Here is a 22,017-nt window from a genome sequence, read left to right as displayed (position 1 = left end):
CACTCAGAGCAGCCAACTTACAACTAATGACGTCCGAACACTTCCGGAACAAGTGCTACGCTCACGTCCTCTATTGGAACCACAATTCTATGAATGCTTCACCCACGAACTACAAATACAAATAATCTCCAACAGAACCTAAACACCTAACCTAACCTACGCTTAACTATACATAGAATCTGTATGTATAAAAATATTAATTTATACATGAGAACAAACCAATGTTTAACACACAGTGTGTTAACATTGATGAATGCGTCTGCGGAGGACGGCCGCTGCTTTAACCAGCCTAGTGTGAGGACGGGTGATCCTGTGATCCTGGGATCGAACCCAGGACCACAGGATCACAAGTCCAGGGTGCTGTCCGCTCGGCCGACCGGCTCCCTTGTACAGGTCTGTACAGGTCTGTACAGGTCTGGTCCACGAGATAAGGAGAGTGTATAAGGTAGCTGGTATCCCCAAACAAACAAACCTTGGTCATTTATTAGACACGTATGAACGACAGAGACGCTAAAGTAAAATTCAGCGAAAGGATCGAGGCTGTGACTGGAGTGGAGGTTGACTTAGAAGAGTCTACCGAGGAGCTGCTCAACTGGTGCGAGCAGGAAACACTTCAATCTGAGAGTGGGGAAGCCTCTTAATGTTGACAAAAGATAAACGCGTGGTTGGTCGTTGAGAGTTAAGAGCCGCTGGGGAGAATATGAACATTTAAATTAGGAAAGAGACTGTTGAAATATTGTCCTTTGATGATAATGGCTCAGAGGACAGTCTGGAGTGATAGATAAGGTAAGGACACAGATCCTGGAGTGATGGATAAGGTGTAGTGGGGTTTTCTATTGTTTCTTGGGTGTAGGAGTTTTGATGTTTTGCGAGTGCATTGTGTGGTAGTTTTTGTGATGGAAATTGTTCATTTCTGCCCCGAAACGCTTTGTGTGTTAGTGGCTTTACAAGACTTAAAAATACCAATATTTTGTAATCTCACAACGTCCTTGTACTTTCTTGTAACTCAATTATTATTATTTTTATTATTATTATGATAAAGAATATTATTATTTCCAGTGTTATATTATTTATTGTGAGTGTTTCCCGTACTTTATCTTCTTTAATAAGTAACTTGTGGTGTCGGGGATTTGTGGGTATTTCTAAAATTTTGTGCCTAGCTGAGCTTGTTAGAGCGAGAGTGTTGTCTAACTGCCTCGTTGTCTTGTTTGTGTGTGTGTCTAACTGTTAAGAGCTCTGCTACTCAGGTTCGTGTACTTGATTATTGTCATGTTTTGCTCAGATCATTTTGATGCTGCTCAGTGTAACTTGGTGTTCCTGGTAGGTTCTGTGTGATCTATTTATCAGGAATCATGTTTGTGTCTATTGTTTTATTAAAGATATCATTCTTTTATAAACAAAGATGAAAAAAGGTGAGTACTGAGGTGCGTGTGACGGAAATACGGTTTATCTGATTTTTTCTGATAGATACAAGTGTTTTCGTCAAAGTGATTTACTGAGACTGGATGTTGTAAAGTTAATGTCTGAGTGTGTACAGTTCAGATATGATGTTTTAAAGACTGCAGATACCTGAATTATTCAATTCCTGTCTGACAACGTCCTAAAAGTGTACTGAAGTTATCATTGAGTTATGTGCGAGACACCAGGGCAGAAGACGCCTCTACTGCTGTCCGTGGCCAAGTGTTGACTCGGACACCCACCGTGTGTGTGTGTGTGTGTAGTCACCTAGTTGTGCTTGCGGGAGTTGAGTTTCAGTTCTTTGGTCCCGCCTCTCAACTGTCAATCAACTGGTGTACAGATTCCTGAGCCTATTGGGCTCTATCATATCTACATTATAAACTGTGTATGGAGTCAGCCTCCACCACATCACTGCCTAATGCATTCCATCCGTTAACTACCCTGACACTGAAAAAGTTCTTTCTAACGTCACTGTGGCTCATTTGGGTACTCAGTTTCCACCTGTGTCCCCTTGTTCGCGTACCACCAGTGTTAAACAGTTTTTCCTTATTTGCCCTGTCAATTCCTCTGAGAATTGTGTAGGTAGTGATCATGTCTTCCCTCACTCTTCTGTCTTCCAGTGTCGTAAGGGGCATTTCACGCAGCCTTTCCTCATTACTCATGCCTCTTAGTTCTGGAACTAGCCTAGTGGCATACCTCTGAACTCTTTCCAGCTTCCTCCTGTGTTTGACAAGGTACGGGCTCCATGCTGGGCCCGCATACTCCAGGAATGGTTGGTAACTGCTCTACCCAAGAGTACGAAATAGTGCAGTTAGCGTCGCATTTGTGACATTCTCCGTCAATAGTTACAGTTTAATATTATTCAATACTCAAAGAAGTTTGACAGGTTCCACATGGTTTATTTTGGACATAAAATAAGAGTATTTAGATGTATAAGTACATTGTTATAGGCTTGCATTTTGCTCTAAAGCTGTGCACTAACAACATATAATGGCACTGTTGAATAAGTATATATATATTGGGGTCAAGTTGCATTGTTATATAACTGCATTGCAGAATAAATGCATTAATTTTCAGGGTGGGTTGGACGCCTGTTAAAGCATCACATGAGCATGTCTGCGAATTAAGGAATAGAGAGATAAGATCGATAACTAAAAATGTATGATATAGGGGAGAGAGAGAAAGAGGGTAAACACAGTCTTGTCCCATTCCACACCCCTCCCAGCCAGGGGTCGTGGAGGGCGAGCTCCTTTCAGTAAGACTCATCATTTTTCTCTCGAGCAGAAAATTATAAAGAACAGGTCTGGATACATGTAGGAAAGTAAGAGGGAAGGAGAGATTCGAGGGGAGAGAAAGGAAGAGGAAGAAGACGGAGGAGCAGAGAGAGAGAGGAAGAGAGAATTAGGCACTCGAGAGAGAGAGAGTGGGTACAGGTGTAGAAGGGAGAGTGTCAGGCGTGGGGTAGCATGGTAAACTGTATACACTAAACACCAGACACCATTGTGCTTGGTGTAGAGGCAACAGTAGACTGTTTGGTATAAAGGAACCAATCTGAATTAGATGGTTAATCCTTACTGCTGGCAGAGGGAATGGTTTCGGGTACGTGACGCTTATAGAAAGGTCGAGGGTAGGCCTAGATTTTAAATGAACTCACCAAGTTGTGCTTGCGGGGGTTGAGCTCCGGCTCTTTCGTCCCCGCCTCTCAACTGTCAATCAACTGGTGTACAGATTCCTGAGTCTACTGGGCTCTATCATATCAACACTTGAAACTGTGGATGGAGTCAGCCTCCACCACATCACTGCCTAATGCATTCCATCTGTTAACTACTCTGACACTGAAAAAGTTCTTTCTAACGTTCCTGTGGCTCATTTGGGTACTAAGTTTCCTCTTGTGTCCACTTGTTCGCGTACCACCAGTGTTAAACAGTTTATCTTTATCTTCCCTGTCAATTCCTCTGAGAATTTTGTAGGTAGTGATTATGTCTCCCCTTACTGTCTTCTAGAGTCGGGAGACACTGGAAATCCCATTTCATGCATTTTACGCAGCCTTTCCTCGTAACTCATGCCTTTTAGTTCTGGGACGTTGTGAGGTTTAACGAGACAGCTCTGTTTACAATGATTCTGTGGATGATTTATTGGAAACTCTCTTCAAAAAATTATTCAATTTAATTTAGATTTACTTGCATCCACCATTAGTGAATTAATTAAACTCTTACTTAAAGAAAACAACCTTAATTTTATGTGTAATTTTTATACTCAAACATTCGTCATGAAGCTTCTATCTACTGTGTTAAGTAACTTATATTTGGAGTTGATTTTCTAAATTATGTTTTTATTTAGTATATTACTGATTAATTCTGTTACAGGTATGTTGATGAGGTTCAGAACCTTGACCAGAGACTTTAAACCTTAATTATCATCTTGTAAGTCTTTGTTCCATCTTCTAAGTTCTCTGATGATAGATAAAGTAATGAAACTTCAACGCTTTTAGATCAAAGTTCTGTCCATAAATTATTTTAAGTTTAGTGTTTATAGGAAGCCATCAAACGTTTGATCAAATGTGTAGTAATTTTATTGGAACCGCCACATTAGAGTTCAATCCTCCTGTGTTCTTCAATGGTATTTTGTGGCTTTGCTTGTCTGGGTCCCAGAATTTGTTAAGGAAAGGATCAAGAGATATGAGAATGGCAGTAAGTTACACTTCCCCGAATCTATTAGAAATGCGCCTGTAAGCCAAGCAATGAAAACATTATATAATGCTGACTCTTGAACGGAATTGATCTAACCCATATAGGATGGTGGTGCCATACACTGGTGAACGTGCGCTGGCCATACACTGGTGAACGTGCACTTGCCATACACTGGAGAACGTGCACTTGCTATACACTGGTGAACGTGCACTGGCCATACACTGGTGAACGTGCACTTGCCATACACTGGAGAACGTGCACTTGCTATACACTGGTGAACGTGCACTTGCCATACACTGGAGAACGTGCCATACACTTCATTTGATAAGCTGGTCCTATTTAGAAATGTGGGTATAATCCCCCCACCACCAAAAAAAAAAAAATGTTGATTACAAATTAGCGTAGGTCTACTTGTTTATGGATGCGCCTCACCTTTGTAATTACTATGATGAGGTGTATTTCGGTATAGCCGTAGGAAAAAATTATTAAAGCTGCATAGTTATAGTGTCACCCCCCAAGTGTCACCCCCCTAGTGTCACCCTCCAGTATCACAAAATTGTCACCCCTAAGTGTCAACCCCCAGTGTCACAAAAAGACTGGCCTCGAATGCATTAGTTGGTCGTTTAAGAGACTTGAGGTCTTCTAGTGGAGGTGCTGAATTCAACAACATTAGCCTCGAGCTGAATGATTGAAAGGCGTATAACTATATCAATTCAACATATAAGAATAACATCATGAACAATAGCCCTGAACTATGCATATATTGGACCTATTTTTTGTTTCAATTATCTCTTTTTTTATGATAATGAATATTTTTTTGTAAATTTGTCTCGCACATTTAATACAATTATTTAATTATAATTAATTCTCCTCAATCAATATGATTATTTCTTGCTGTAGCTTTAGGTTTCAATACGTCGAGACGACGTCTCCGGATCCGGTCAGCAAGACTGGCTACGATACGAAATATAAGGAAACTCCTTCAGTCTCGTCTCCTTACCATATTTAGTGCCTCAGCCTCCACGAACATATTTATTTAATTATTGATCTAATTAAACTATCTCCCAAGTCGCCTGATAACAAAACGAGGCATTAAATAATTTACTTGTGCAAATAATCATTGGAGGGGTGGGTAAACAAAAATCTTTCACCTGATGCCACTGTTCCCTCTGTGGTAGCTAGGCAGTAATCGTGGGTTGCATCCCAGGATAGTTACGAGTAGTTGGGGACGCTAGGAAGAGCCAAGCAGGCTTCCTGTTGCCAACAACAGGAAACCAACAGTAATGGCTGTAGAGTTAAGACTGTTTTCCCGGCGGTTTGATTTTTCAGAATCAAATGTGAGAACGTCACTCAAGCGTTTGTGCCTGAATCAGCGTGAATGATTCAGACACTAAGAATACAGTAAAATATAGCGAGTATGACTCTTTCTCTTTCTCTCTCTCTCTCTCTCTCTCTCTCTCTCTCTCTCTCTCTCTCTCTCTCTCTCTCTCTCTCTCTCTCTCTCTCTCTCTCTCTCTCTCTCTCTCTCTCTCTCTCTCTCTCTCCCATGTGAGTTATAGCATTAATACAGTGCCATTCCCCACAACATAAAGGTTGAGACATATTCACCATTACTCACGAGATACTCCGAGGGGTTGAGCTAAACATTAACTTTCTCCTCATTTGCATACCCTTTATTGGAGACCCCAAAAAACGTCAAATTAAATCTTCGTGATCCGGCGTCAAATTTTTTTGTCCTGCCGGAGAAAAGAAAATGGAGAGCGATGACGTCGATATTCTCTGATTGCCATGACCAATTAAAAACAGTCTTGGTATCTATTTAAAAATGTAAAAGTTAGACCTGAAACAAAGTTCCCGTTTTCTGTTTCCCCTTTTGACGTTTGCCAGAGATTCCAGGAGGAAAATCTGTTTGTTTTATCGATTGTTTGTGTGTGTTTGTTTGTGTTTTTCTCTGGCCCATTTGGGATATTATTTTGTTTACATTTGTCGCTGTCTATGAGTCTTTATCTGTCATTTCTTTGTTTTTGTTTTGTTTGCCACCAACTTTTCCTGCAAATTTGTTTGTTTTGTGTTTATCTGTGTTTGTAAATGCCCAAGATCAACATAAGTATATGCCGGTAAACAACACCATGCTGGCTTAACAGCACAATCAGGAATACATATACAAACAGGCGAATATACAAACAACAGCAGAGAGCTGTATATACAAACATACACAAACAGGACACAAACAGAACGCAAACACGACACAACCAAGACACAAACAGAACACAAACCGAACAAGACACAAACAGGACACAAACAGAACACAAACATGACACAGAACACAAACAAGACACAAACAGAACACAAACAGAACACAAACAAGACACAGAACACAAACAAGACACAAACAAAACACAAACAAGACACAGAACACAAACAAAACACAAACAAGACACAAACAAGACACAAACAGAACACAAACAAGAGACAAACAGAACACAACACACACACCTACCCTTCCAGGGTCACCAAACAGTTCCAGAGACCATCACTCACACAAAGAGTTATGTGTTGTGAGTAGGGTCTCATGTGGTGGTTAAAATAGGTTGAACCATTGATTTATAAATCATTCAGTGAGAACTTAAATTGTCAATAACCAGACGCTAAATTGGCTAAGATTACGAGTTAAATTCTCTATTGATAAAGGTTAAACGGAATGACAAATTAAATTGTCTTTCAACTTTAGTTAAATTTACTGTTAATCCAAGTTAATTTCACAATTAACAAAGAAATGTTACATTAGCAATAAAAATAGTTAAATTGTCGATTAAAATAAGTTATGTTAAGACTTAAAAGAACATAAATTGGCTATAAAGAGAACTTAAATTGGTTAAAAAGTTTAATTAATCTGAATATACAAGGAAATTAAATTGGCTATACAGATAAGTTAACATGATTATAAAGAGTTAAATGGATGAAATACAAATACTTTAAAAGGTCTTACCAAACAATCTTAACATATACTGGAAGAGAGACACAGGAAAGACTGATAAAAGCTCGGAAGTGGTAATGGGAGACAGGGAGGAGTTGAAGGCTGTTTGGAGGGGGGAGGGGGTGAGGTTGGGGGTGGGGGTGGGGATGGTAGGATGGGAAAGAGGGGGGAGGGATCGTATGTTTTGGTAAGTGTATTTGGTTAGTGTGTGAGACTAGGGGGAGACATTTATCAGATGCTTATCAGGGTACTGATGTCCCTTGGGCCAACTACTGACGACATTTACCAGGATGCCACCCACAACAGTTTGCTAACTCCTTGGTACCAATTACTGCTAGGTGAATAGCTGTATGACGTGAAAGAAAACCTTTACCAACATGTTTGTGTCATGCGGAAATAGAACCATGGACAAGCCGCCGGCTTTCTGTGCTCGTCGGGGCCACTAGAGAGAGAGATGGTGACCCCCAGGAAAATTTGGCTGAGTTCTGGACGCTACATGGGTCTGCTGCCCACGGTATAGGTAGTTGACGAACACCCTTACTGCCAGTCGGGGTTGTCACCCTCTTGCCCCGAGTCCTGTAAACCATGGCATGTCCCCCCCCTTGGGGGTTCAGAGGAAAACAGTCCCTGTACCTCACTGTACCCCGTGGATAGGGGTACAGCCCCTGCCTCCCCCCCCCTCCTTGGGGAAACAGGGGGGGGGGGGGGGGTAGAGCCCCTGTACCCCCATCCCTCCAAGCTTAAGAAATCACCTATAGGATTTCATCACCACTTCTACCCTCCCCATCCCATCCCACACCACCATTATTATCATCCCCTTTCACTCCATTACTATCCTCGTCCTCACCGCTTCTTCCCCCCCCCCCCTCTAGCCCCATCACCCTCCCCATCCCCCACTCCACCGCCAGAAGGGGCGGTGATGGGACTAGCCGGCTGCAAGAGACCATCTTCTCTCACAAAGAACCCAGACCATCTTTTGTGAGTCGTTGAAAATATCATTTCACATTTATAAACATAAAATATCTCAAGTGTTATGGGACCGGAGTTGAATCACAAGGATTCTGAGCCTTCCTGATTTTGTTAAAAAAAATGTGCAGTAATCCCAGTCCATAAAAGTGGAGGCTTCACTAATATCAACAACTATGGCCTGTAAATGTGATAAATATGATATACGGAATCCTTGGGCAAAAAATTAGTGAACCCCGTAGTGGATTTTGTTGACTTTCGTAAAGTAAGTAAGTAATTATCAAAAGAAGGCACCAAACCGGGAAGGCTATGTAGCACCATCAAATACGCAAAATAATCAGAGGGCGCTAAATATCACCAAGGATGCCAATACGAGAACAAAAACGCATAAGGCGAACGATATCAAAAATATCCGAGTCACCAAGAATTCTATCGAGGGACAGGTGACCGCGAGGGGCGGTCGGAAAGCAAGACACACGCTCGTCCTGGAAGTCAGGACATTCAAGAAGGACATGCACGACCGTAAGAGGGACAATGCAACTAGGACAATAAGGAGCAGGGCGGCGCTCCATCAAGTGACCATGGGTTAAGCGAGTATGGCCAATACGCAACCTCGCCAGAGCTGTTTCCCACCGCCGGTTACGGTGGAAGGAGGACGGCCACGAGGAAACACAACATTTAAGAGTACGTAGCTTGTTACCAGTAACAGACAACCAAGAAGCCTGCCAACGGGTAAGAACTGAGGAATGGATAACTGGGTAAAAGTCGGAATACGGAATGCCTTTACGAGAGATGGGACAAGAGCGGACAGCTTCCTTAGCGGCAGCATCCGCACGCTCATTTAAAGACACACCAATATGGCTGGGAACCCAACAAAACTCAACCGACTTAAATTTACTGTGAACGAGAAACAGCCAATGCTGGATCTCGACAACTACTGGATGAACCGGATTAAAGGACCCGAGAGCCATGAGGGCACTACGAGAGTCAACAACAACCACAAAGGAGGACTGACAACGAGAAAGCAGGAGACGAAGAGCATAGAGAATAGCATAAAGTTCTGCTGTAAAGATGCTAGTCTCCGGAGGCAAGCGACACATATAAGTGCGATCAGGAAAAACAACAGAGTAGCCAACACCGTCCGCTGACTTAGACCCATCGGTGAAGACAGAAACGGAGCGGGAGTGAGAAGAAAAGTGCTCGAGGAAAAGGCGTTTTAGAACCGTAGGAGGGGTAAAAGCTTTAGTGATACGGGTCAAGGAAGTACAAAACCGCGGAAGAGGGACCCTCCACGGGGGCAAAGAAGGAACAACACGAGGAGAAACATCAGAAATATGAACGGAGAGAGAATCCTGTAGGCGAGATAACCGGACAGAAAGAGGGAGGTGGTGAAGAGGAACAGGAACCGCAGGAGGGGTAAAAGTTAAAGCACGACAGAGGCGAGAGGAAGGATGTTGCAAGGACCGCGCAAGATAGCGAAGACAGTAGCGATCACGGCGGTCCTGGAGAGACAGGAAGCCAGTGTCAACATACAAGCTAAGGATGGGAGTCGAACGAAAGGCACCAGAACTGAGGCGCAACCCAGTATGGTGCAAAGCATCAAGACGGCGAAGAGTAGAAGGAGAAGCAGACGAGTAAGCAGGGCAACCATAATCGAGCTTAGACAGGACGAGAGAGGAATGTAAAGCAAGGAGAGTGCGCCTATCTGCCCCCCAAGAAGTATGGGACAAGACCCGAAGGAGGGTAAGGGCCTTAGAGCACTCAACACGGAGGTAAGAGATATGGGGAGACCAAGACAAACGAGTGTCAAGGAATAACCCCAAAAGCTTCACGGAATCTTTGTATTCAAGGGGATGACCATAAAGCGACAAAGAGGGACGAAGAACAACCCGTTTCCGCGTAAAAGTCATGGCACAAGTCTTAGAAGTAGAGAACTTGAAGCCATGACCTGTGGCCCAAGACGACACGGCATCAATTGCAAGTTGAAGCCGGCGTTGAAGGAGAGGCGAATCATCACCCTGACAACAAAGGGTAAGATCATCGACATAGAGAGCGGAGAAGACACCAGAAGGAAGAGAGGAAAGAAGACCATTGAGGGCAACAAGAAAAAGAGTAGTGCTCAGAACACTACCCTGGGGCACACCTTGGTATTGCTGAAAAGAGGGAGAGAGAGCGGTACCAAGGCGCACCCGAAAGGAACGACGAGAGAGGAAGCTGCGGAGAAAGAGAGGGAGATGACCACGAAGGCCAAAAGAATGAAGTTGAGAGAGGATATGATAACGCCAAGTGGTGTCGTAAGCCTTTTCTAGGTCAAAAAGGACGGCAACAACGGAGGTCTTCGCAGCAAAAGCAGTACGAATATAGACCTCCAAGTTCACCAGGACATCTGTCGTGCTGCGGCACTTGCGGAAACCAAATTGAGAAGGGGAGAGGAGGTGATGGTGTTCCAGGAACCACATCAGACGAACGTTAACCATACGTTCAAAGAGTTTGCAGACACAACTTGTGAGAGCAATAGGGCGAAAGTCCTTAGGGGAAGTACCCAGAGACCCCGGTTTGCGAACAGGGAGGACAACGGCATCGAGCCAGTCCTCAGGGACTGACGACGACTCCCAGATCCAATTATACAGACTCAGTAAATACTGAGACGTGCCCGGAGGGAGATGGCGAAGCATCTCATAATGAATACCATCGGAGCCCGCCGCCGTAGAACCGCAGAGGGCCAGGGCAGAACGAAGTTCAGAGAGAGAGAAGGGATCATTATAGGGAAGCTGAAGATGAGTGCAGAAATCTAAAGGACGAAACTCAAGGACAGGTTTACGAAGAAGGAAAGATTGGGGAAGATGAAGACCAGAGCTAACAGAAGAAAAATGGGAACCCAGTTCGGAAGCGACCTGCAACGGGTACGCCACAAGAGTATCATGGAGGTGAAGGACCGGTGAAACATCGGGAACGAACTTACCCGCTATCTTGCGGATACGCTTCCAGATCTGGGCCAGAGGGGTCTCGGACGTAATTGATGAGACATAAGATGCCCAACATTCACGTTTAGCCGTACGGATGGCCCTACGGGCCACCGCACTCGCTTTCCGAAAGAAAAGAAAAGAATCGGTCGTCTGCCTACGGCGGTGCCTCTTCCAGGCTGCACGCTTACAGCGGACAGCCCGAGCACAGTCCGCATTCCACCAGGGAACGCACTTCCGTGGACCCCGAGAGGAAGAGCGAGGAATAGAGCGGAGGGCAGCGTTGAAGACAGTGTCATGAAAAAGGAGGAAAGCGCGAGAGAGAGGCAGAAGGGAGAGGTCAGGGAGAGCAGCACTGAGGGTAAATAGGGTCCAGTCTGCCTTAGCAAACTGCCACCTAGGGAAAGAGAGGGAAGGGCGAAAAGAGAAAAAGGAAACAAGGATGGGGAAATGATCACTTCCATGGAGGTCATCAAGAACCTGCCACGTGAAATCTAAGTAAAGAGAAGAAGAGCAGAGAGAAAGATCAAGACAAGAAAGGGTGCGAGTCCGAGAGTCCAAATGAGTGGGCTCACCAGAATTCAGAAGAGACAGGGAAGAAGAGAGGAGAAACGGCTCAAGGAGGCGACCCCGGGTATTCGTCAGAACGTCACCCCAAAGAGAATGACGACAATTGAAGTCACCCAGCAGGAGCACAGGCTCCGGCAAGGAGTCCAGGAGGTGTTTCAAATCAGGAAGAGAGAGCGGGACACTCGGGGGGAGATAAATGGAACAAACTGTGTACCATTTCCCCACAAAGATACGAGCAGCAGAACAATGGAGAGGCGAAGGAAAAAGTAAAGGAACAAAGGGAACATCAGCCCGAATCAAAAGAGCAGAAGAATTAGAAGCCCCAGCAATGGCTGGGGGGGGGGGGGAGAGAAAGGGGGAGAGCCACGAAAACGACCAGGACGAGCACCAAGCATTGGCTCCTGGAGACAGACACAAAGGGGCGAAAACCGCGAAATCAGAAGTTGGAGTTCGAGGAAATTGGCGTAATAACCTCGAACGTTCCATTGAAGAATGGACAACGACGAGAAGAGAAAGGACAAAAACAGAGAACAAGGAAGAAACAAAGGCGAAAGACCAACAGAGCACGTTAAAGAATATCAGGGTCAGCAAAGTCAGGGTTAGGGGGCATGGGTAAACTGAGCAAAGACGGAGGGAAGGAAACGGGAGAACAGAGCAGAGGTGGGCGGGCAGGGTCTGGAGGAGGAGGAGGAAGAGGAGGAGACAACGGAGAGGAGCCGTCAAGGACAGCAGCAGGAGGAGGGGGAGTAGAAAGAGGGGAGCGCACCCCAGCAAGAGCAGCAACCGAAAGGGAAGCAGGGGTCAAAGAAACCTCCATAGCAGGAACAGAAACGGCAAGCACTGAAACGGGAGGGGAAGGAGCAACAGAGCCAGAAGGAGGAGCTGAGGAAGAAAGCGAAGCCTTCTTACCCGCCGGGGAAGAGGAAGGAGAGGAGCCAGGCTTACGCTTCTGACTTAAAGACACCGGTGTCCCAGCAACTACGTACCGGGCAACGGATTCCAGTGTCTCAACAGGAGAAGCCGAACGAGAGCACACACGACGGCCGTTAGGAGAGCGATGGACATCCGCCCGCACCGACAGGCGGTGGGGAGAGCCAATAGATGGAGGAAGAGGATGGGAAGGAGGATCGGAGGGGGACGAGGAAGAAGACACAGAAGACACGACAGACCGGGTAGAAGGAAAAGGAACCCCAGACAGAGGACCAGGAGGAGGATTCTTCGGGAGAGAACCCAAAGGAACAGAGGAGGGGGCAGTGGGCGCATCAGGGTCCAAGGCCCGGAAACGGTTGTGAGTCTGAGGAAGGCGGGAAGGACGAGGAGAGGAAGAGCGCAACACGCGAGCATAAGAGATATTAGCATAAGGCGGGAGCCGGCGAACCTGGCGCCTCGCCTCAGGAAAAGATAAACGCTCCCGGTGCTTCAGGTTGAGGACGGCTGCCTCAAGCTTGTAATGGACACACGCACGGGAGAAGGTAGGATGGGCCTCACCGCAGTTGAGGTAACGAGCCTGGGGAGAAGTGCACTCCGACTTAGAGTGACCTTCGCCACCACACAAAGGACAGAGAGAGACAGTCCCGGAGCAGCGGAGGGCACCATGCCCAAACCTCCAGCACTTGTTGCAGAGCCGAGGAGAAGGAATGTACTCCTGGACAGAGCACCTGGCACCAGCAAGAATGACAGAGGGTGGAAGGGTCCTACCATCAAAGGTAATCTTCACAACCCGGAGGGGTTGACGGCGACTACCACGAGGGGGACGAGTAAACGTGTCCACCTGGAGAATAGAATGGCCCTGGGCAGCGAGGATATGGCGAATATCGTCGTGGCAGTCGCGCAGGTCCCGAACACCGGTTGCAACATGGGGCGGGAGCAAAATAGTGCCAACACTGGCATTCAATTGAGCGTTCTTCGAGACCCGAACGGGGGTCTCGCCAAGGCAGGATAAGGCAGCCAAGCGGGAAGCAGCATCCTGAGAAGGAGCAGCAACGACACGTGTACCGAGACGAGTGGGGTTGAAAGTAATGGAGGCATCCACGGAATCAATGAGATGTCGATGAAGGGAGAAATCGTCAGGAGGCGCAGAATCAAGAGGGAGGAGATCAAAATATTTCGCCCACGAAGCGGGACCAAACAAGGCTTGATAGGTAGCAGAACTGGAAGGAATCGAGCGAGGGCGGCCGTGACGAGAACGGCGGTGAGAACCCCCAGAGAGAGAGGGGTTAAAAGGCGCAGTAGTTATAACTAGAGAAGGAGCCGCGCCAGGGGACGAGGTAGTCACCACTGGGGGCTTGGGGCTCGACCCAACCACAGAGGAGGGAGGGGAGCCAGAGGAAGGAGTCAGAGAGGCCAAAGGAGGAGCATGGTCGGGGCCCAATGCAGCGGAGGCTACAGAGCCCGGTCTTCCAATACGGACCGACTCGGGGGCTTGGTCGCCCACCCCACGAGCCTGAAAAGGTAAGCCAGAAGCAGCCGAAACAGGGGTTATCATCTTGACGAAATTAAGAATTCACTCACGAATGAGCCCCCACACCCACCATGGAGCCACAATTAGAGGCAGGACACCCAACAAGAAGCTATCGCCGATCTTGTCGGGGCCTCCTAGGGGTGCGTCGTGAGTATACGCCCCACAAACGCCACCTTAAGAAACCGACAGTCCGTCGAGATCGGGTTCAGTGACGAAGTGGGGATTGACAATAAAAGGGTCCCCACGCTCTCGACGTCGGGTACTGCAGTTCTACGGGTGCATGAGTATGCCTCCTCAAGCACCCGGGCGTCAAAATAGAAGAAGTCCATGGAAGAACCAGAACGAGCAAAAGGTCGGCAGGAAACGGCAAGCAGATAGGAGAAGAGGGGGGAGAAAAACGAAACAGAAGGAAAAGGAAAAGGTGCCCAGCAGAATTGGAGAGGGCGGCAGCAGGAGCACAAGGCTAGAAAAGGACAGAGGACTGTCCTAAGGAGCATCACACTCCAGCAGCCGCCCACGAAGCCCCCACACGGCGACAACGAGCTGAGCGGGGAGGGGGACTTTCGTAAAGGTATTTGACGTTAATTAACCTGAATAACCATCTTGTTAACTTCTCCCACCCTGTCAATTAACACAAGGGAGTGTATATACCTGGTCCACTCATCTCTGGTATATATACCTGTCTGTCAGTGATGTATTCCCACATTCCAGGCCACACCTGAAGCCTGGAATATTTCCTGAGGATACACTCTACATTTTCTGAATCATTTACCCAGATATTCCGACACTGTGAATACCCAACAGTCCACATGTGACTATCTACTACCAAACTCACACTTAACATTGAAAAAACATGTTAAATAACACAATCAACTTGAGAATGGTCCAGGACGGACCGAAACGTCGTCGTCCCTTCACTTTCTAGTGTGTGGTCTGGTCAACATGTTAAAGAATATTTTGAAATAAGCTAATTTGTCAAATAGAAAAAAACATTCTCCAGACTGCGAGCAGAGCTGAACAAACTCTCTTTAGTGTTCCCACTGACAACAAGCTCAATTTCAATGGTCATATATATTACAATATATATAAAAAATAATAATAAAACAAGAGTAGGCGTAGTGTCAACAATCCTATATTGTGTATCTCGCTCTGCTCGGGTACGATTGGTGTTATTTATTCACTGTTCAATCCCCACCACATCGCTACTATACCTGTCACAGCTGATATACCGCATCAGTATACCTGTCACCGCTGATATACCGCATCAGTATACCTGTCACAGCTGATATACGACTCACAACTACCTCACATACATAATTACTCACCACCAACCAGCCATCAGAACAAACACCAACCAGCCATCACAACACACACCAACCAACCATCAGAACACACACCAACCAGCCATCACAACACACACCAACCAGCCATCACAACACACACCAACCAGCCATCACAACACACACCAACCAGCCATCACAACACACACCAACCAGCCATCACAACACACACCAACCAGCCATCACAACACACACCAACCAGCCATCACAACACACACCAACCAGCCATCACAACACACACCAACCAGCCATCAGAACAAACACCAACCAGCCATCACAACACACACCAACCAGCCATCACAACACACACCAACCAGCCATCACAACACACAACAACCAGCCATCAGAACACACACCAACCAGCCATCACAACACACACCAACCAGCCATCACAACACACACCAACCAGCCATCACAACACACACCAACCAGCCATCACAACACACACCAACCAGCCATCACAACACACACCAACCAGCCATCACAACAACCACCAACCCGCCATCACAACACACACCAACCAGCCATCACAACACACACCAACCAGCCATCACAACACACACCAACCAGCCATCACAACACACACCAACCAGCCATCACAACAAACACCAACCAGCCATCACAACACACACCAACCAGCCATCAGAACACACACCAACCAGCCATCACAACAAACACCAACCAGCCATCACAACACACACCAACCAGCCATCACAACAAACACCAACCAGCCATCACAACACACACCAACCAGCCATCACAACAAACACCAACCAGCCATCACAACACACACCAACCAGCCATCACAACACACACCAACCAGCCATCACAACAAACACCAACCAGCCATCACAACACACACCAACCAGCCATCACAACACACACCAACCAGCCATCACAACACACACCAACCAGCCAATACAACACACACCAACCAGCCATCACAACACACACCAACTAGCCATCACAACACACACCAACCAGCCATCACAACACACACCAACCAGCCATCACAACACACACCAACCAGCCATCACAACACACACCAACCAGCCATCAGAACAAACACCAACCAGCCATCACAACACACACCAACCAGCCATCACAACACACACCAACCAGCCATCACAACACACACCAACCAGCCATCACAACACACACCAACCAGCCATCACAACACACACCAACCAGCCATCACAACACACACCAACCAGCCATCACAACACACACCAACCAGCCATCACAACACACACCAACCAGCCATCACAACACACACCAACCAGCCATCACAACACACACCAACCAGCCATCACAACACACACCAACCAGCCATCACAACACACACCAACCAGCCATCAGAACACACACCAACCAGCCATCACAACACACACCAACCAGCCATCACAACACACACCAACCAGCCATCAGAACACACACCAACCAGCCATCACAACACACACCAGCAACAGAAGAATCCATGGTATAATAGGGCATGTATGGAAGCGAAGAAACTGAACAAAAAGGCGTGGAGGAACTTCCGGAATAACAGAACACCAGAAAGCAGAGAGAGATACCAGAGAACCAGGAATGAGTACGTCAGGGTGAGAAGAGAAGCAGAGAAAAATTTTGAAAATGATATAGCAAACAAAGACAAGACCGAACCAAAGCTACTCCACAGTCACATCAGAAGGAAAACAACAGTGAAAGAACAGGTATTGAAACTTAGAACAGGCGAGGACAGGTATACAGAGAATGACAGAGAGGTGTGTAAGGAACTCAACAAGAGGTTCCAGGAGGTCTTCACAATAGAACAGGGTGAGGTCACTGTGCTAGGAGAAAGGGAGGTAAACCAGGCGGCCTTGGAGGAGTTCGAAATTACGAGAGAGGAGGTCAAGAGACACCTGCTTGATCTGGATGTTAGAAAGGCTGTTGGTCCAGATGGGATCTCACCATGGGTACTGAAAGAGTGTGCAGAGGTACTTTGCTTGCCACTCTCCATAGTGTATAGTAAGTCACTAGAGACGGGAGACCTACCAGAAATATGGAAGACAGCGAATGTGGTCCCAATATACAAAAAGGGCGACAGACAAGAGGCACTGAACTACAGGCCAGTGTCCTTGACTTGTATACCATGCAAGGTGATGGAGAAGATCGTGAGAAAAAACCTGGTAACACATCTGGAGAGAAGGGACTTCGTGACAAATCGCCAACATGGATTCAGGGAGGGTAAATCTTGCCTTACAGGCTTGATAGAATTCTACGATCAGGTGACACAGATTAAGCAAGAAAGAGAGGGCTGGGCGGACTGCATTTTCTTGGATTGTCGGAAAGCCTTTGACACAGTACCGCATAAGAGGCTGGTACATAAGCTGGAGAGACAGGCAGGTGTAGCTGGTAAGGTGCTCCAGTGGATAAGGGAGTATCTAAGCAATAGGAAGCAGAGAGTTACGGTGAGGGGTGAGACCTCCGATTGGCGTGAAGTCACCAGTGGAGTCCCACAGGGCTCTGTACTCGGTAATATCTTGTTTCTGATATATGTAAATGATCTCCCGGAGGGTATCGATTCATTTCTCTTAATGTTTGCGGACGATGCTAAAATTGTGAGAAGGATTAAAACAGAAGAGGACTGTTTGAGGCTTCAAGAAGACCTAGACAAGCTGAAGGAATGGTCGAACAAATGGTTGTTAGAGTTTAACCCAACCAAATGTAATGTAATGAAGATAGGTGTAGGGAGCAGGAGGCCAGATACAAGGTATCATCTGGGAGAGGAAATTCTTCAGGAGTCAGAGAAGGAAAAAGACTTGGGGGTTGATATCACGCCAGACCTGTCTCCTGCAGCACATATCAAGCGGATAACATCCGCGGCATATGCCAGGCTGGCCAACATACGAACGGCATTCAGAAACCTCTGTAAAGAATCATTCAGAACTTTGTATACCACATATGTCAGGCCAATCCTGGAGTATGCAGCCCCAGCATGGAGTCCATATCTAGTCAAGGATAAGACTAAACTGGAAAAGGTTCAAAGGTTTGCCACCAGACTAGTACCCGAGCTGAGAGGTATGAGCTACGAGGAGAGACTACGGGAATTAAACCTCACTTCGCTGGAAGACAGAAGAGTTAGGGGGGACATGATCACCACATTCAAGATTCTGAAGGGGATTGATAGGGTAGATAAAGACAGTCTATTTATCACAAGGGGAACACGCACAAGGGGACACAGGTGGAAACTGAGTGCCCAAATGAGCCACAGAGATATTAGAAGGAACTTTTTTAGTGTCAGAGTGGTTGACAAATGGAATGCATTAGGGGGTGATGTGGTGGAGGCTGACTCCATACACAGTTTCAAGTGTAGATATGACAGAACCCGATAGGCTCAGGAATCTGTACACCTGTTGATTGACGGTTGAGAGGCGGGACCAAAGAGCCAGAGCTCAACCCCCGCAAACACAACTAGGTGAGTACAACTAGGTGAGTACACCAACCAGCCATCACAACAAACACCAACCAGCCATCACAACACACACCAACCAGCCATCACAACAAACACCAACCAGCCATCAGAACAATAACAATGTACATGTACTATGGGCAAATAATGTATGTACACTGCCTACAGGCAGTGTACGTATGTTCTGAGTGAATTACTGCTGGGTGAACAGAGACGAATAGTTAAGGATTGGTACCCAGTCAATCCTCTCTGGCAAGGACTGGAACACAGACCAAATCACTGGCGGGGGTGAGTGGGACGGGTTAAGTTAGGTTGGGTTGGTCTAAGTTACGATGGGTTAGGATAGGTTAAGTTAAGTTTGTTGAAAGCGTAGCGATGCCATAGAGAGGTAAATAATTTCTCAGGTCTTAGACCCTTCTCGTAGCGCTGGGACCAGCTCATATCCGCACGATACTACGTCGCCTCCCACCTGTTAGTACTTGCCTATAAGTGCAGTGTAGCACATTGTAGTTATTTAAACACAAAACTAAATAGTCATCATGTAACCAATAACTATCCTTTATCCCTCAGTCTCTATCCTTTCCCCTCCCGTTCTCTTCTTCTTCCTAACTCAGTTCCTTCCTACCTTCGCCCCGTTTTCCGTCTCCTACTCCCCAAAGTAATCGCCAGTTAAGGAAAAGTGACAACAGAGTAATCTGTCACGCTCGGCCCTGTAGATCTGCAAAACGTTATGAAAAACGTGAATTTAAAGTGTCCTCTTATAACCTCTGCGCGTACGCCGGACGGCTCAAACAGAAAACGGAACAGAACGTCACTTTTGTGAGTCGATTTCATTTCAAATTACGTCCAAATTTGGCCATAGTGCGCATACCAGCCAAAAGTGACGTTCTTTTTGAGAGGACGGGTTGGGCTGAGGACATCCACTAATAGACAGAGCGTATTCAGGTTGATCAGACCAGCAACCAGGAGGCCTGGTCAGACTGGGCCGTAGGGACAGTGATCCTCGAAATCATCAACAGATAGAGGGTTGTGCAAGGGGGAGCTTGATGAGCCAAACACGACTCAAGTCCCAGTCACTGGTATACCAGATATTAAAGACTGAACTGCACCATGATAAATGTAAACAATGATTCAGACGTGAGCCAAGAGAGCAACAGATGTGAGCTGGGACATTGTGAGCTGGGAGAGTAACATATGTGAGCTGAGAGAGGGACATGTACCTTCCTCCCCCTCCTCCCTACAGGGCCAGCCAGAGAAAGGTGCCATACAAGGTTGTGGGTCGACGTGAGGGCGATGTAGCCACCATGGTGGCCAGCTGCACTTTGGCCCAAGACCAACTGGGATGGACGGCCACCCGTGACCTGCACCAGATGTGTACGTCTTTACCTGCTTCTACTCAACTTCCTACTTTATACTTGGTCCTTCCACATCTGTTCATCAATGTGCTCTTCCACACCTGTTCCACTGTATGTTTTTCTTAACTCATGGCCCTGCACATATGCCTCCCTCCACTCCTGGTTCAAATTACTTCCCTCCACACCTCCCTCTCCAACACCCCCGCCCCCCCTCCTCAGCACTCTCCAAACTACTCTCAAGACCCTAGCTTAAGTTAATACTTTGAAAATACTTGAGCAACTCTCTAACTCTCTCCAATGTAAACTTCTTTGTCACCCGTTATGTTGGTGGTTTGTATTTATTTTCCCCGCCTCATAGGATCTTAAGTTCATCTTAGTGAAACACATCAGTCCCACTGTAAGTGTAAAATAAACTTTAACACCCTCGCCCCGCACTTCGCAAGCGATTTGTCCTGGGTTGACATCCTGGCTGGGGTGGATGGAATAGGTGCAAGTCCTTAACTGTAGCCTCTGTTCACCCAGCAGTGAATGGGTACCTGGTTGTTAAACAATTTGGCGCGTTGTATTCCAGGGAAAAAAAAATTAAGATTAAGGACCTGCCCGGAACGCTATGTGTGTTAGTGGCTTTACAAGAATGTAAGAACTCTTGTATATATATAAATAGATCAAAAAATAAAAAATAATTTAGACTTTAGAAGGAAAGCACAGGTAAGCCTTAACCCTTATAATGCGCAGTTATACCTGGCATTGTTTACAAAAATAATACAAAATCATATTACAATTTTTCTTCCACCAGGTGTGAATGCTTGGAGGTGGCAGAGTCAGAACCCCAATGGCTATGAGTTGCAGCAGGTGTGGGAGCAGGTGTGGCAGTGGCATCATCAGTGACTACTACACTGTGACGCCTACAGCTGACGCTCGCATCAGCTGTACAGGAACGACTTCAACATAACAACCATCAGCTGATCAAACTACAATGCCAACGCTTTCTTCCTCAGCTCCTCCTCCTGGCTCTGTTGCTCCTTCCCCTCCCGTTTCAGTGCTTGCGCCCCCTGTTCCTGCTATGGAGGTTTCTTTGGCCCCTGCTTCCCTTTCGGTTGCTGCTCTTGCTGGGGTGCGCTCCCCTCTTTCTACTCCCCCTCCTCCTGCTGCTGTCCTTGACGGCTCCTCTCCGTTGTCTCCTCCTCTTCCTAAACCTCCTCCTCCTCCGGACTCTGCCCGCCCACCTCTGATCTGTTCTCCCATTTCCTTCCCTCCGTCTTTGCTCAGTTTACCCATGCCCCCTAACCCTGACTTTGCTGACCCTGATCCCGACCCTGATATTCTTTAACGTGCTCTGTTGCTCTTTCGCCTTGGTTTCTTCCTTGTTCTCTGGTTTTGTCCTTTCTCTTCTCGTCGTTGTCCATTCTTCAATGGAACGTTCGAGGTTATTACGCCAATTTCCTCGAACTCCAACTTCTGATTTCGCGGTTTTCGCCCCTTTGTGTCTGTCTCCAGGAGCCAATGCTTGGTGCTCGTCCTGGTCGTTTTCGTGGCTATTCCTTTGTCTCCCCCCCCCCAGCCATTGCTGGGGCTTCTAATTCTTCTGCTCTCTTGATTCGGGCTGATGTTCCCTTTGTTCCTTTACTTTTTCCCTCTCCATTGTTCTGCTGCTCGTATCTTTGTGGGGAAATGGTACACAGTTTGTTCCATTTATCTCCCCCCGAGTGTCCCGCTCTCTCTTCCTGATTTGAAACACCTCCTAGACTCCTTGCCGGAGCCTGTGCTCCTGCTGGGTGACTTCAAT

Source organism: Procambarus clarkii, chromosome 8, assembly GCF_040958095.1.
Source record: "Procambarus clarkii isolate CNS0578487 chromosome 8, FALCON_Pclarkii_2.0, whole genome shotgun sequence".
Lineage (NCBI taxonomy): Eukaryota > Metazoa > Arthropoda > Malacostraca > Decapoda > Cambaridae > Procambarus > Procambarus clarkii.
Note: the sequence above shows the minus strand (reverse complement) of the source record.